Source organism: Psittacula echo, assembly GCF_963264785.1.
Source record: "Psittacula echo genome assembly, chromosome: 2".
Lineage (NCBI taxonomy): Eukaryota > Metazoa > Chordata > Aves > Psittaciformes > Psittacidae > Psittacula > Psittacula echo.
The window spans coordinates 120,402,166-120,418,914 of record NC_137737.1 but is presented as its reverse complement, the minus strand read 5'-3'; the positions used below and the strand labels follow the sequence as shown (position 1 = coordinate 120,418,914).

General features: G+C 43.1%; 1 protein-coding gene across 1 annotated transcript in view; it reads right to left on the bottom strand.

The window, feature by feature from the left end:
* The window catches only part of XKR4 (XK related 4), a gene marked incomplete at both ends in the record, with an annotated part of 231,181 nt that overhangs the window by 80,738 nt on the left and 133,694 nt on the right, over window positions 1–16,749 (bottom strand). The gene's annotated exons all lie outside the window — the stretch shown is intronic.

The window sequence follows — 16,749 nt, the reverse complement described above, 5'->3', positions numbered from 1 at the left end:
TGGATGGCCGCACGCAAAGAGTTGTGGTCAATGGCTCGATGTCCGGCTGGAGACCGGTAACGAGTGGTGTCCCTCAGGGATCGGTGTTGGGACTGGTCTTGTTCAACATCTTTGTCGGTGACATGGACAGTGGGATTGAGTGTGCCCTCAGCAAGTTTGCCAATGACACCAAGCTGTGTGGTTCGGTTGATACGCCGGAGGGAAGGGATGCCATCCAGAGGGACCTCGACATGCTTGTGAGGTAGGCTGATGCCAACCTGATGAAGTTTAACCATGCCAAGTGCAAGGTCCTACACCTGGGTCAGAGCAATCCCAGGCACAGCTACAGGTTGGGCAAAGAAGAGATTCAGAGCAGCCCTGCAGAGAAGGACTTGGGGGTGTTGGTCAATGAGAAAATGAACATGAGCCGGCTTCAGTGTGTGCTCGCAGCCCAGGAAGCCAACCGTATCCTGGGCTGCATCAAGAGGAGCGTGACCAGCAGGTCGAAGAGAAGGCTGCGTGGAGACCTCATAGCAGCCTTCCAGTATCTGAAGGGGGTCTAAGAAGATGCTGGGGAGGGACTGTTCATCAGGGACTGTAGTGACAGAACAAGGGGTAACGGGTTCAAACTTAAACAGGGGAAGTTTAGATTGGATCTAAGGAAGAAATTCTTTACTGAGAGGGTGGTGAGGCACTGGAATGGGTTGCCCAGGGAGGCTGTGAATGCTCCATCCTTGGCGGTGTTCAAGGCCAGGTTGGATGAGGCCTTGGGTGACATGGTTTAGTGTGAAGTGTCCCTGCCCATGTCAGGGGGGTGGGAACTAGATGATCGTAAGGTCCTTTCCAACCCTAACTATTCTATGATTCTATGTGGCCTCCCTCAGGTTTTTCAAATAATGGGAGGAAAAGGCTGATTCTGCAATGGTGTCTTCAAAGAACTCTTCTCTGAGTGGCTCTATGTGGACTTGGAAGACCACCTGCGCTGCGAGCCAGGGGTGGTTTTAGCCTGGGGCTCTACTATGGCTGAGCTCATTGTCCTGTTTTTCCACCTAATGCATTGAATATCATGTTTCAGATACTGCCAAATATATAGTGCTTTTTCTCATAGTTTATTTCAGGAGGAGAGGAGATGTAGCTGTGAGTTCCTATTTTAGGAGAAGCAGAGATGTGATTGTGGGTTCCCTTGGTGATTAGAAGTGACTCACTACGACAGCTCCCATGTAGCAGCAGCAGTGAGAAGAAGCAGAATCCAGGAGCCCAACAGGCTGCTGCTGCTGGCAGTAGTAACCAGCAGATGAGAGGAGTAATGGTCAGAAAACATGTGTCAGCTCTGATGGCCTGTGCAAGACTGGGGGAAACAAACAAATGTTCAGCAAATTAAATAGATTTCAGTGGGTGCAGGAACAACGGGTGGTTTTAGAAAACATGGGATGTCTTCTGAGGGCCAAGCTACCCATCTGCTGTGATTCTTTTCATGATCTTTGCAGAGCTTGCGATGGTGTCCAATGACACACTTGTGCTCTGAGTGGCCTTTGATCTGCTCTGTTATTCTGATCTGCTGTCTGTTATTCTGTGTCAGGAAGTTTAGGCTCCCACCAGGCTCCTACAATTTAAGTTCAAAACTAGTTAAGGCTGAAAAAAAGGCTCACATAATGAAAAATTCTGAAGATTAAGATATTGTCTTGTATCAGAGTGTCTTGCATCCTAACACGATGCCCTGTTGAGGTACTAACTGATGTGAATCTCTTTTTCTTGATGTCTTTCAGATCCTTGTCCTGAAAGCATTTCTTTATGATCTTTTTGACATGATATCAAGCACCTTTTTTTTCCTAGTGAAATTATATTTATATACAAATATAAAGAATATTTGTAGCAAATTTTAACCACTAGCAATATATGATCATAGAATGGTCAGGGTTGGAAAGGATCTTAAGATCACTTAGTTCCACCCCCTCTGCCATTGAACTGGTTAAGATCAAATGTTTCAGTATTTATCCTCCTTTTCACAAGTTCTTGTCTTAAAATGCTCTTTATACTGGTGGAGCATGGTGAATTGTGTAGTCTCTTTTTATATAGGCTGCATGCAACCTTTCATCCCTCTTTTGTTTAGCTGTAACTCTGCAGGTATCTTCTGCTTCTGAGAACGTATTTGACCTCTGACTGGCAAACAGCTCAAGACTCACTTGTCCGCTTGAAGAATGACTGTTGTGCTTTTACCCACTGAACCCTTGTACCCAATGCACATGCCACCACAGAGCAATGGCTTTACTCAGGAATATGCATCAAAAAAACCCCAGGCAGTAGCAAAGAGAAACAGCTGAGAGGCCAGATCTGAGCCTGCAGCATTTCTCTTGACAATGCACATCATAGCAATATAAAAGGAAAACACATTAAATTCACATTTAAATTAAAATCACACCAGGTGGCTTTGAATTTTATGAAAGTCCCGTGTGGGAGTGAAGCAGCAATGAAGCACTCGGAGGCGAGACCACAGAGGTAACAGCAAACAAGATACCAGCCCTACCTCTCATGCAAAACACTGAGCAGGTCTAGATGAGTCAGAATATGATGGGATAACAGGGGCTGTCCAGTGTCCTCAGGGTTACTGAAGTGAAATGGCCTGCTGCCCAGATATGAAAGAAGCCACTGAGCTGGAAAGGCAACTTTTGCAGTGCAGTTCTGCTAATGGGGTCTGTTGGACCCTCAGGTTCTTAGTCACAATCAGTTTAATTGTTCCTAGACCTCTCATTAGAGTTCTGCAGCACAACAGGGACAGGTAGGACTCGAATTCCCTTCTGCAGTTTGGTTTTTGGGTGGGGTTTGTTTGGCCTGCCTCAGATATCCTATCAAGGAGCATACCTGGGAATACTGCACATAGCACAGGCACACAAGCATCTTCAGCATCCTCCTTTTGAGATATCACTAACCCCTGCTATAAATACTCAAAGTAGTTTTGGCTGCCTAGGATTGTGCCAGGAGGCTCTAGCTCTGCCAGTGGAGCCATCTGCAACTTCAGTTCTACAGCATTTGTGCAAAAAATACTTTTCCTATTGCTGTGCCAGGCAAGGTCCCCTGGGGTTCTTTACCTGCTCTGCAGAGTGGTTGTGCATGGCAAATGTGTTGTGATTAATGAACCCATATGGAAATATTTCCTCTCTCATTGCACTTTATTGTGAAACACTGGCAGTGAGTTATTGGGGACAAGGGAATCATTGCTCTTTGCCTACTCATCTCTCTGAAGTTTAGACACAAGAGGCAGAGGAGGAAGATACTTTCTCTTTTAATGCACTGGGGACCAAATTTCAGGGTAGAGTGGTATTTCTTTCTGTCCTATCAATTTTGGCCAAATTAATTGCAGGTTGAAATGAGCATTTACACACATAATTAATGTCACTGATTTATAGGCACAATCAGGTGATTAGACAGCTAAACATTCTCATTTACATCCACAATTAATTGCACTGGCAATTGATGTTAGGTGTGCAAATTAGCAGTTACTAAAATAAAAAGATGGTCTCGTAAAAAGCTTCATATATCAAAGACACCTTTTTCCCAGTGAAATAGAATTTGAAAAAAAAAAAAAAGAGAAAGTGCTTTTCTTAAAAGGAGAAAGTGCTTCTCTTGTTGTGGTTTCCAAATATAGCTTAACACTGCAGTAATGACACATTCCCTTTTTTATATATATGCATTATGTAATTGCATCTTAGACACCCTCACTGGAGTCCTATTGTTAGCATATGCTATACAGACACAGTCAGAGGTAGTTCCTGCCCTGAAGAGATTTTATATTTTGGTCTTCTGGTATCATTTGGGTGGAAACTCACATTTTTCTGTGACTCTAGGTTGTGACTTTTATGTACAGATATTCCAGAAAGATATAGAAGAAATAATAACAGCTCTGCATTGGAAAATATCTTAGGTTCACTGTAAAGCAAACTGATGCCAATGAAGCTGAAATACCAGATGTGTATGTTTTTATTTTGGTTGTGACTGCATCCAGAGGTCTCACCTACAGTCTTCTAGAGGTGCTTTACAAATATACAGAAACTGACTATCCATTTCCCCAAAAAGCATTTAATTGGGATCAAAAGAAATGACAAGGAGTGAAGAAGTTAGAGCACCAGAAGAAAGGAAAAAAAGGAGGAATGGGAAGTATGGTCACACTACTGCCATCTAGTAATGCCACTACTTCATCTAATAAATCAAAACAGTCCATTAAGGTTTCTGATTTCTCTAGAAAAGGAAAAAACAAATTAAGAAGTCCACCCCCCAAAAAAAAAAATCCATAATTTGATAGCTCTTAGTGGAGAAAAGCATAGAAGTAACTGAGTTTCCTAAAGATTTTAAAGTTAGAACTGTGAACTGCACTATGAAAAAGCAATATCAAATCTTATTATTGCAAAACTGCTCCTAAAGACAGACCATTGCTTGGGTTGTCAATGCTGATATAAACAAGCTTACTATTCAGAATGATGACAATGGAGTAGGAAGCAATTATATTGCTGATAATCAGATGGCAACATAGATATCGTGATTTGAGGCTTAAGGTCTTTTCTACCCTCTGGAGGAAGTGGAGAATGCTTCAGCATGTAATTATTTTAATTTATTTCAATACATTATATAGCACAGTATATAGACAACTGAGAATGCATAACCCTGAAGGATATGGATCTGAGACAAGATGACAAGTGACATTCTTTTTCCTTTATATTAATGAGAGAAGGCAGTAAAGTAAGAAACAAACAGAATCACAGAATCCCAAGGGTTGGAAGGGACCTCAAAAGATCATCTAGTCCAACCCCCCTGCAAGAGCAGGGTAACCTAGAGTACATCACACAGGAACTTGTCCAGCCAGGCCTTGAATATCTCCAACATAGGAGACTCCACAACCCCCCTGGGCAACCTGTTCCAGTGCTCTGTCACTCTCACAGTAAAGAAGTTTTTCCTGATGTTCACATGGAACCTCTTATGCTCCAGTTTACACCCATTACCCCTTGTCCTATCACTGGACATCACTGAGAAAAGCCTAGCTCCATCATCCTGACACTCACCCTTTACATATTTGTAAACATTGATGAGGTCACCCCTCAGTCTCCTCTTCTCCAAGCTAAAGAGACCCAGCTCCCTCAGCCTCTCCTCATGAGGGAGATGCTCCACTCCCTTAATCATCTTTGTGGCTCTGTTCTGGACTCTTTCAAGCAATTCCCTGTCCTTCTTGACCTGAGGGGCCCAGAACTGGACACAGTATTCCAGATGTGGCCTCACCAAGGCAGAGTAGAGGAGGAGGAGAACCTCTCTTGACCTACTGACCACCTCCCTTCTAATACACCCCAGGATGCCATTGGCCTTCTTGGCCACAAGGGCACAGTGTTGGCTCATGGTCATCCTGCTGTCCACTAGGACCCCCAGGTCCCTTTCCCCTTCACTACTTTCCAGCAGGTCAACCCCCAACCTGTACTGGTACATGGGGTTGTTCCTCCCCAGATGCAAGACTCTACACTTTCCCTTGTTGAATTTCATCAAGTTTCTCCCCGCCCAACTCTCCAGCCTGTCCAGGTCTCGCTGAATGGCAACACAGCCTTCTGGTGTGTCAGCCACTCCTCTCAGTTTAGTGTCATCAGCGAACTTGCTGAGGGTACATTCAGTTCCCTCATCCAGGTCGCTGATGAAAATATTAAACAGCACTGGTCCCAGCACCGACCCCTGAGGTACTCCACTAGTCAGAGACCTCCAGCTAGATTCTGCCCCATTGACCACAACTCTCTGCCTTCTTCCTTTCAACCAGTTCTTGATCCACCTCACTACCTGATTATCAAGCCCACACTTCCTTAGCTTATCTATGAGGATGCTGTGGGAGACAGTATCAAATGCCTTACTGAAATCAAGAAAAAACACATCTACCGCTCTACCATCATCCATCCACCTAGTTACTTCCTCATAGAAGGCTATAAGATTGGTCAAACATGACTTCCCCTTGGTAAAACCATGTTGGCTACTCTTAATGACCCCCTCATCCTTGATATGTCTAGAGATGGTGTCAAGAATAAGTTGTTCCATCACCTTTCCAGGGATGGAGGTAAGGCTGACCGGTCTATAATTACCCGGGTGAAAAAAGCAAGCTAGTCCTTGCACTACCCACAAGTGTTGAAGATGCAAGTCAAATAGAAGCAAAAAGTTACCCATATTTGTAGCTCTGGAAAAAAAGTACTTCTGGTACTCGGGAAAGAGACACTAATTCTGATGAGACAGTGGCTCTCCAGGGTTTCCAAAATGAAAAATTCTCATTTTGCTTCAGGTTTACATACTATCTTGAGGATGGTCAGCACAGACTGATACCTACATTTGAAATACTTCTAGTGACACTTCAATTGTATGATTAAAGCATGCCCAATTGTGCATTTAATTGAGATGTGGTAGTGTAATTATATGATAATACCAAATATTTATAGGACTGCTTTCCAAGTTTAAAATGCTTTACAAACATGAATTGATTAACTGGGATGAATGTAAATGCTCTTACAAGGTTCATTCCCCAGGAACTAGCAGTTGACCAACCTAATACCTGCCTGCAGGAGCAAGGTATAGTATAGCTTTCACTTAGCAGACTCAAATCCGGGTGAGATTTCATAAGCTCATGTGGGATAAGTTTTCCTTTTCTTGTGTGCAGAAAAATCTCACTCTTTTCTCCCTTATCCTTAGAACTGTGAATTCTGTCCTAAATCTGTGGATAAAAAACTCCTCTCCAGCTCCTAAATACAACCTGACTATCCACTCTTTTATAAAAGGCCTTTGGTGAATATGCTGGTATAACTGAAACTGAAAAGGTTTTTGGCACTGACTTAACAGAGCTTGGGATTTTACCCAGTTCACTTTATAGTAGCTGGGTGTCACTTATGCCCGTTACTTCTCTGTATGAAATGCTTTGCAGACACTATTCTTTTTAGTACAGACAGCTGGGGCTAATGATAAGTGGAACAGAGAAACCAAATCCTGATTACTGGTGGACGTGTTGTTCCCATGTGAGTGAGACTGAACTGTTCTTGCTACATATAGTTTGGCTCAGTCAACATCTTTCAGTCTTGTGATCTCCTCTAGGCCTTGATCCCAAAGTCTGCCATTTGCCCTTACTTCTTTTCTTCCAGCCCCATAATTTATTCCAAATCTTTAGCTATAAATTGAGATTGTGGAGATTAGGAAGAGTTATGTTCAATTGCTTTTCATTTAGACAGTGTCCCCAAGTATGTGCATTGCAAGCTCAGGGCCACATGCAAGTCCAGTCTAACTATGGCTTAAGCACTTCTTGCTAAAGATTTTCACCTTAATGAAATCATTCATCTGATGGCAATATACACAGCTCTAGAAAAAAATTCTCCAGTTTAGAAGTGTCAAAGACTACATTGCTACCATGTGCTTTGTCTAAAAAGTCCTTAGAATGATACATATGAATGAGAAACCATTTTCATTCTTTGTAAAAATGAAAATGTTCTGATTCATGCCTCACATAGTCCATATTTATTACAATTGACTAAGTCACATAGAATTACAGAATCTTAGAATGGCCTGGGTTGGAAGGGACCTTAAAGATCATCCAGTTCCGATCCCCCTGCCATGTGTGGGGACACCTCCTGCTAGACCAGACTGCTCAAAGCCTCATCCAGCCTGACCTTGAACACTGTCAGAGATGGGTCATGCACAACTTCTCTGGGCAATCTATTCCAGTGTCTCACCACTTTCATAGGAAAGAACTTCTTCCTTTAATCTATATCTCCCTTCTTTCAGTTTAAAGCCATTCCCCCTTGTCCCACCACTACATGCCCATGTAAAAGTCAGTAATTTGCTTATAGGACATATTCTACTGAAACATTTGCAAGAACAAAAGCCATTAACGGATAGTTGTAGCAGTCCTAGATATTTATTCTGATGTCTAATTTGCCCCTGTATCAAACAGTACATTAAACAATTTAGTAATACCATAAACAGTTGCTCTTTCTGTGTTTGAGGTGCGAAGAATAAAAATCACTACTGCAGAGCTAAAAACCAGCAGAATAAACAGCAATTCAGATAAGTGGTATTTTCTTCTGTTGCTTAGCTACCAGAGAAAACTTAAACTGTATTTGTATCTCAACAGTATTTGCTGTGTTAAATAACAACAGATTGTTCTATCTTGCTTCTTGTGTGTCTTGCTATTAGGTGTGCTGGAATACTCAAAAAACCTCAAAGTTTCTTTAGCAGGAATACTTCTTTCCTCTTCCATGCTAAAGTTTACTCTTTCTGTTCTGAAGAAATGCACAAATCCCTTCAGTTTTAATGCCTTTTCCTAGGAAGGAACAAGCAGCCAACTTTTAATTTTCCAATTAAATTATTTTTTGATGAGAGCATTGATGTTTAATGTGCAACAGGAAACTGAAATACATTCTGTAGCACAGCAGTGACCAAAGCTTGTCCAACCAAGCATGGTTCTCACAATTTACCAGCAGCCAAAAGTCTGGGCTTAATTTACTTTAAATTCTGAGTGCGGCATCCTCATCTGTGTCACTGACATGAGATCCATGTGAGTACAGATCCCACTGGGGAATACTTCATCATAAGAGACGTTAGAAGACTTATTTCCAGAATATACCTCCATTACAAAGATAAAAAGCAAAACCCAACTTCTTGTATTTAGTTTTCCCTTGCAGTATTTAAGATATCAGAGAAATATCTTCTTTACTTCCTTTAATACAAAGCAAGGCACTTTCTGAGCATAAACAAAATAATTACATCTGTTTCATTATGACCTATGAAGCATTCCCCAGCATCTTCCATGACTGGGTGATCCTTCCCAAATGGCCATAAGTTGTATTACAGAGCATTTTATGGTCATCTAAATTTTTACGGCCATCTAAATTTTTATGGCTTCTGAATTTGGCTACTATCTGGATTTCCCTGATGTAACCAGTCATCCCCAGGACTTTCCTTCCTTTCCTGACACGGCCAAACCACAGACCTCCAGTATGTGAACCACTGGTGTAGGGAGAAGGTAGGACCAGGTCGGACTAGGTATAGTTTTAATGAGGAGAAAATAGGGTGATCTAAAGAAATCCCTGGTGCCCCCTGCTCTCCTAACCAGCCCCTGTCACCTGCAGGTTATGGCTGCTTGGTGCCACTGCTCAGGCTACAGTGGGATTCAACCCTGTGTGAGGCAAAGGCCTCCTCCAGGAAACAAATCTCTCTTGCCATGTGCTGCCACGTCACACAGAAGTACCCCTGCAAGTTTCCCATTTAGTTCAATCATTTCCCTTTTTCTGTTTTCAAAACTAGGGTATTCCCAGTATGCGTTTGCCTCCCAGGGCTCCCCGTCAGCCCAGTGGCATCCCGAGCAGCCTGTGACTCCCCATACTTCCAGGTTGCCCCTGTCATGTCTGTGGTACTCATCCTCATGTCAGCTTTCTCCTCTGTAGTGCTAGTGCCCAGAGGCAACAGAGCTTGGTGACTGTGGATCCGTCCGGCGGGCAGCTGATGGTGTTATGGCAGTGACAGTGATGGCTTAACCTTGTCATGGGTCATACAGTCATTGGCTGCAGCTCCTCAGGATGCTGTCCTGGTACTTATAATGAGTAAACATTAGTGCATTTTTTGTCCTATCACCTTTGGGCTAGAATTAAAAAGGAGAATGAAGAAGTGACATGAAAAAAATATATATATTCATAGTGTGCTGCAGCTGTCTGTAGCTTTGTATCTCAGAGTATCTGCACCAGGCATTGCCAGTGATGCTGCATGACAACTGCCTTTCCTGTTTCAATCAGGGAACAAGGCCATTTAGACATGTTCAGCAGAAGAACCAAAAAGTTTTATTACACTCTCATTTCCTGTATGGCACTGCACACCTATGTGTTCTTTAACCGCAGCCACTGCTTCATCAAAAGCTGATGAAATCGCTTTGGGCCTCAGAGGCCCCTTGGTTTCCACCTGTGGGAAACACTGGAGTTTCTTAGGTATCATCAAGGCTGCAGCCCTGGAAATGATGCCCACATGAGACCTGACCTCTGAGGGCAAGCAGCTTCCCAAGAGAGCAGAGATCCGCTCTGTTCCCTCTGAGAAGCTGAAGGCTTTCCCATTGTATTGGAAAGATACATATGGGCTTCCTGAAGCAACACTCAACTGAAACTGTTAGGTAAACACAGCTTTATTGATAAATGCCAGGGCACTCCAAATATCTAAATTAAAATGCTGATTCACACTCTGCTATGTGACTGTCTTCTTTTGGTTTCTTTCCCACAGCCTTACATGCATTTGAGCATGTCAAAGTGGAAGGCTGTCTCTGTCCTATGGAGCAAGAGTTGAGATCCCCAAGCCAATAGTGGATTACGCTGAATTTCTTTCTCTTGTTCTCCTCCCTTCCTCCCCATGTCATATTTTCATTTGCTTCTAAGCCTGTCTGCAGGTTAGTCCTCCCAGAGCACCCTGGGAACTGAATCCTCTGCGTCTCAGTCTGAAGGTATCAAGAAGAATCAGGGAGCAAAAAAGTACAGAATCCCCCATGGAGCTTCAGGCATTCCCTGGAAAGCCAATTAGTCATGGCCAAGTCATGCGGCTGTTACAGGAATATAATTATTATCACAGGCATCCTCACTTCACCTGCCCTTGGGGCGGTAGCAGGAGCTGAATTGTTTCCCTGTTCCTTCCTAGGAACAGCTATGACAGAATTATGATGATAGCCCTTGGAAATGGCCTCCCTTGTGACACTGGTGAGAAAGATACACCTATCTACCGACCACCTATTTGACTAAACTTGAAGGAAGCACCACCTGCAAAGAAGTGGGCACAGCTGGAGAACAGTGCCTCTGGCTTCTCAGCTTGGGTACCAGCTGTATTTCCCAGCGCTCTGGAGAAGCAGATGGGCAGCATCCCATCACCTCATCAGGATAAAACCAGGATTAGGCATCAAGAGCCCTTTGCCTACCTTACCACATATTAGTTTCCACAGGAGCGAAGTGTACAACAGCACACTCTGAAAACGAGTGTCTCATGGCTGGAGACCTTGCAGTTTGGAGACAGGCTCTTCTCCTGGGTACCAGTGTTTATCATTCACACTGCACACAGGGAGACACTCCTGGGGGAGCTGAGAATCTCCCAGCATCTGTCAGACCATTTCCAGAGGGACATGTGTTATTTATCAAGCTGAACAGTCTTTGCCAAGTCTTGGGAAATGGGAGAGGTGCCTGAGGACTGGAGGAAAGCAAATGTCACTCCAGTCTTCAAAAAGGGCAAGAAGGAGGACCCGGGTAACTATAGACCGGTCAGCCTCACCTCCATCCCTGGGAAAGTGATGGAATACCTTATCCTTGGTGCCATCTTAAGGCATATCAAGGATAAGAGGGTTCTGAGGGGCAGTCAACATGGCTTTACCAAGGGGAAGTCGTGCTTGACCAACCTCATAGCCTTTTATGAGGAAATAACACGGTGGATGGATGATGGCAGAGCGGTGGATGTGGTCTACCTTGACTTCAGCAAAGCATTTGACACAGTCTCCCACAGCACCCTCATAGCTAAACTGAGGAAGTGTGGTCTGAATGATCAGGTAGTGAGATGGACTGTGAGCTGGCTGAAGGAAAGAAGCCAGAGAGTTGTAGTCTATGGGGCGGAGTCTAGTTGGAGGCCTGTATCTAGTGGAGTGCCTCAAGGGTCAGTACTGGGACCAGTATTATTTAATATATTCATCAATGATTTAGATGAGGGAATTGAGTGTACTATCAGCAAGTTTGCTGATGACACTAAGCTGGGAGGAGTGGCTGACACGCCAGAAGGCTGTGCTGCCATCCAGCGAGACCTGGACAGGCTGGAGAGTTGGGCAGGGAGAAACTTGATGAAATATAACAAGGGAAAGTGTAGAGTCCTGCATCTGGGCAGGAACAACCCCAGGTTCCAATATAGGTTGGGGAACGACCTGTTAGAGAGCAGTGTAGGGGAGAGGGACCTGGGGGTCCTAGTGGACAGCAGGATGACCATGAGCCAACACTGTGCCCTTGTGGCCAAGAAGGCCAATGGCATCCTGGGGTGTATTAGAAGGGGGGTGGTCAGTAGATCGAGAGAGGTCCTCCTTCCCCTCTACTCTGCCCTGGTGAGACCGCATCTGGAATATTGTGTCCAGTTCTGGGCCCCTCAGTTCAAGAAGGACAGGGACCTGCTGGAAAGAGTCCAGCGCAGGGCAACTAAGATGATTAAGGGAGTGGAGCATCTCCCTTATGAGGAAAGGCTGAGGGAGCTGGGTCTCTATAGTTTGGAGAAGAGGAGACTGAGGGGGGACCTTATTAGTGTATATAAATATATAAAGGGGGAGTGTCACGAGGATGGAGCCAGGCTCTTCTCAGTGGCAAACAATGATAGGACAAGGGGTAATGGGTACAAACTGGAACACAAGAGGTTCCACTTAAACTTGAGAAGAAACTTCTTCTCAGTGAGGGTGACGGAACACTGGAACAGGCTGCCCAGGGAGGTTGTGGAGTCTCCTTCTCTGGAGACATTCAAAACCCGCCTGGACACATTCCTGTGTAACCTTATCTAGGTGTTCCTGCTCTGGCAGGGGGATTGGACTAGATGATCTTTTGAGGTCCCTTCCAATCTCTAACATACTGTGATACTGTGATACAAGAGAGGGTTCAACATGGAGATGGAACACCACAGCAGCCAGCAGCATAAATAACCTTGAGCATTTCTGTACCAGTTCATGGCTACCTTTGTTTGGGAACTCTTCAGTGGTGAGCTCTCAAACTTGTGGTAAAACTCACCATCTGGAAGAGGGAATACCTTCACACCATTATTCACATTACTTTCTCTGATGTCTTCGATAAATTAAGTAGATTAATCTGCCTGCAGAATAAGCAGCTTGCCAGTATCAACTTCCACAGAACAAGAACAAGCAGCTGTGATTTCCTTGGTCCAGGAAAGTAAAAAAATTGCATTTTAAAGCAGAGAAGATGCTTGCATAAGTAAAGAAAAGCAACAGTAGTACAACTACTAGAGAATGAGTATAGCTAGGGTAGAGGCTATGTTTTATCCCCACAGACAAAATATAATGCATTTCCCTCCATATGCACATCTTTCTTTAATGCCACCAGAGTGTGCCAGGATGAATCTGGGTTGTGTCACTCTGGGGGCCTAGCACGTAATCTCACACTGTGAAACAGCAGGAGCAAGCTGCCTCTACTAACCAGTAAAAATGAACTATTGCCAACCTTCTCCTTCCTTCCTCCAAAAAACCTTCCAAATTGCTTATAAGAACTTTTATAGGACCTGCCTGCTCTTTCTGGCTCAGAGAAAACACACAACTGAGAATTCTGTTTGGAAATATCTATGCTGTAAATAACTTTTTATTCATCCTATTTATATAGCAGTCTATGCTTCAGCTTTTTCTTTTGAAGTAGTCAGGAAAAGCTATTAGAGAATCCTCTGATATAAAACTCCTAATAAGTTGAATGCTCATTGTTTGGGTGGAGCAATCTACAAGCACTCAGGAAGCTATGTGGGATTAGTCACTCATTAAGATATGGACAGACAGTGCTTGTGTGATCTTTATGTGCTATTCAAATGGCTGTCAGTGTTATTTACCGGGAATTCAGGCTAACTTCCTGTTGGTGCTTATAAGTGGTCCTAACTAATGCAGAATGTGCTTTAAATGTTGCCTACTTAAAGAATTTTGTGTAAGATTTAATTCAAAGCCAAATTTTCTAGCTAATGGTATTAGGAGGGCTGAACGGAGTCGCACAAAGAAATGGTCCTGTATAACAAGCTGAACATGGCACCATGCACTGTATCTGCGTGCTTTGCAAATGTAGTATTCAGAAATCTTTGGAATAAAATTTCTGGCTTGGGTTTTGCCTAGGGGAAAAGCTCTAGGGCAAATGACAACATTTTAATTTCAGCCTTTCATCAATTCCCATAGGCTAAATCCAAGGGCTGTCAGTGAGAAAAAGATGCTGAGGAATCTAGTGAGAATTTTGCCAACTTACAGACCTCCCAGTTTGCCCCTTATCAATATATTATAAAAAAAGATGAAGGAATATAAGAAGTGACATGATGACAGCAACACACAAACCAAAGGAGAAAATAACATGAGCTAGCAAGACAGCAATTAGGTTTAGGACTTGAAAGCAAACTGTGGTCATTACACATCTACATGTTTAGTCTAACTGGAATTCTCAATTCCAATATTAGATCCATCTTAAAATATAGTTCAAAACCCAAGAAACACTGAAGGATAGTAAAATGCCTATGAGAAAAGTGCTTCAAGGAATAGCTTGTATCAAGGGACATGAATTTACAGCAAAGCTTGAGACAGACTGTGAATTCAACAGCCATTTTGTTTGTAGAGTTATTCAGAAAATAAGGCAGAGATAACACAGTCATGCAACAAGAATGAAGAAAGATTCCCTGGACAAACAGGAAAAAAGAGACCTGACCACATCAGTGTCTTTTATACTGTATTTCAAGGACAAGCAAAGGGTAAATGAACACAGAGGCCATTGAAAAAGACAGCACAAAATAGCCACGTGTGTGAGAGCTTTATACACATATTACATGTTACCTATTAGGTCAGAAAAGATTCATTTATATGCACCAGCAGCAACTATAGAAAGTCTATTTAAGGAAAAAAATGACTTTAGAAAACTCTGTATGATACATATGAGTTAGCCTACATGGGCAGCTGCCTCCATTTAATTGAAAATATGAATTTTAAATGGTTGATTTAAGTAGTTAAAATCTTGACTTATAAATGGCTTGCTTTGGCTTAGGATTGATTAAGAGATGATTTAAGGTAAACTGAAATAAGCCAGTACCTCTGAATTAGTCTTTACCCAGAGGCTTGAAAAAAATTAGCTAAGGTTTGGCCTCTGAACATCTTTTCATATTTTTAGTTCGGCGTAAGATCAGTAAAGTTTTGCACACAAAACACAATCATATTTGCATATAGATACATATTTATGAGTTTGCCATTCTCCTGCAGTTTAGGCATCTTATTCCAAAGGAGAAGGATATAACATCTGATAGAAGGCTTGTAAAACCTGGGAGAACAGACTGTTGAAATCACAGAATGGTTTGGGTTAGAGCACCTTAAAGATCACATGGTTCCAATCCCCTTGCCATGGGTACGGACACCTTCTACTAGACCAGGTTGCTCAAAGCCCTGTCCAACCTGGCCTTGAACTCTTCCAGGGATGGGGCAGCCACAATTTGTCTGGGCAAACTGTGCCAGTGCCTCACTGCTCTCATAGTGGAGAAATGACACAAATATGACTAAATAAATACAAAATCTGGGTACATGAAGTTCCAAACTGTTGTATGTATATGTATAAACCAAGAGCAACACTTTAAGTATCAAGTCTGAGTTCACTGCCACCCTGAAAATCAGTATAATTAAAAGCCTGATGTAGCACAGGAGTGCTATCAAGAGGGTGAAACTGGACAGGATTTCGCCAAGAGTCACAGGGCCATCTGCTACTCACCAGGGTGAGAGGGGAAGTGGCAGAGCTGGAAGGCTCATTTGGGACTTGTGGAGGGAACACTTGCTCCCCACACGACATCCAGCACTACCCCTTTGCATCTGGGCAGGAAATATTTCCCTTTGCTGGTTTTCCTAAACACACTGCAAGTTAAAAGAGCTCCAAAGGGTATCTCCAAACACTACTTTCACTGTGGTGTGTCCACTGACACTGGCAAACATTGGGTTATCTGCTTCACCCTTCCATTACAACCTTAATCACAGAATCATAGAATGGCTGAGGCTGAAAGAGGCCTCTAGTCCAACCCACCTGGTCCAGCAGGGCCATCATTTAAAGCCGGTTGCTCAGGACCATGTCCAGACAGGTTTTGAGTATCTCCAAGGATGGAGACTCCACAACCTCCCTGAACAACCTGTGCCAGTGCTTGGTTACTGTCACAGTCAAAGAGCATTTCCTGATGTTCACAGAGAATCTCTCGTGTTTCAGTTTGTGCCCATCGCCTCTAGCCCTGTCACTGAGCATCACTGAAAAGAGTCCGGCTCTGTCCTCTTTGTACCCTCCTTTCAGGTTTATAAGATTATCACTGAGCCATCTAGTAATTCTAGCATCTGTATAATGAGCAGATAGCTCTTTAACTACCCATTCCTGCCACTGAAAATCCCTCGGACATATGGCAGGTGCCAGAGCTGGAATTCCTTGTTCAGACTGACACCCCATCTCCAAAATGCTGCCTGCTACAAGTCTGATTCTTGGCCTGGACTTTACAGATTATGACTTCTCCAAGGAATATACGATACATGTCTTCCTAGTTCACTGCACAGTGAATAAAAATGGCCTAAAAATCCAAAGTGCAACTGAAGTTAAACATTATGCTAATTATACTACTGTTAATAATAACTATAAGACTGTTTGAATTATTTGCTTAAAATTAAAACCATTTATATTAATTCAGACAGCAAATTGCATGAAATTCCTTTAACCTTTGGAAACCATTCAGAAATTCAGTCTTTTTCGCTAATTATGGTGTCAATTATGGGACCTGCATGACTTTCATGTTAGCTAGGTAAAATACTAGAGTCTCCATGACATTCGTTTCCTCTGTGGATACCAATCACCCAAGTGCAGAACTGGGTTTCCTGTGTGTGCGGCAGCTCTGACTTTGAGTGAGTATGTAAGGTGAAGGTGGACAGGGAGGTAAGTATGCCTGATAAAGAAGGTAATAAAAACTATGAATGGCTCTTCTCAGCTTTTGAAAAGCACAATTACGAACTTGCTTTATCTGCTGTTATAT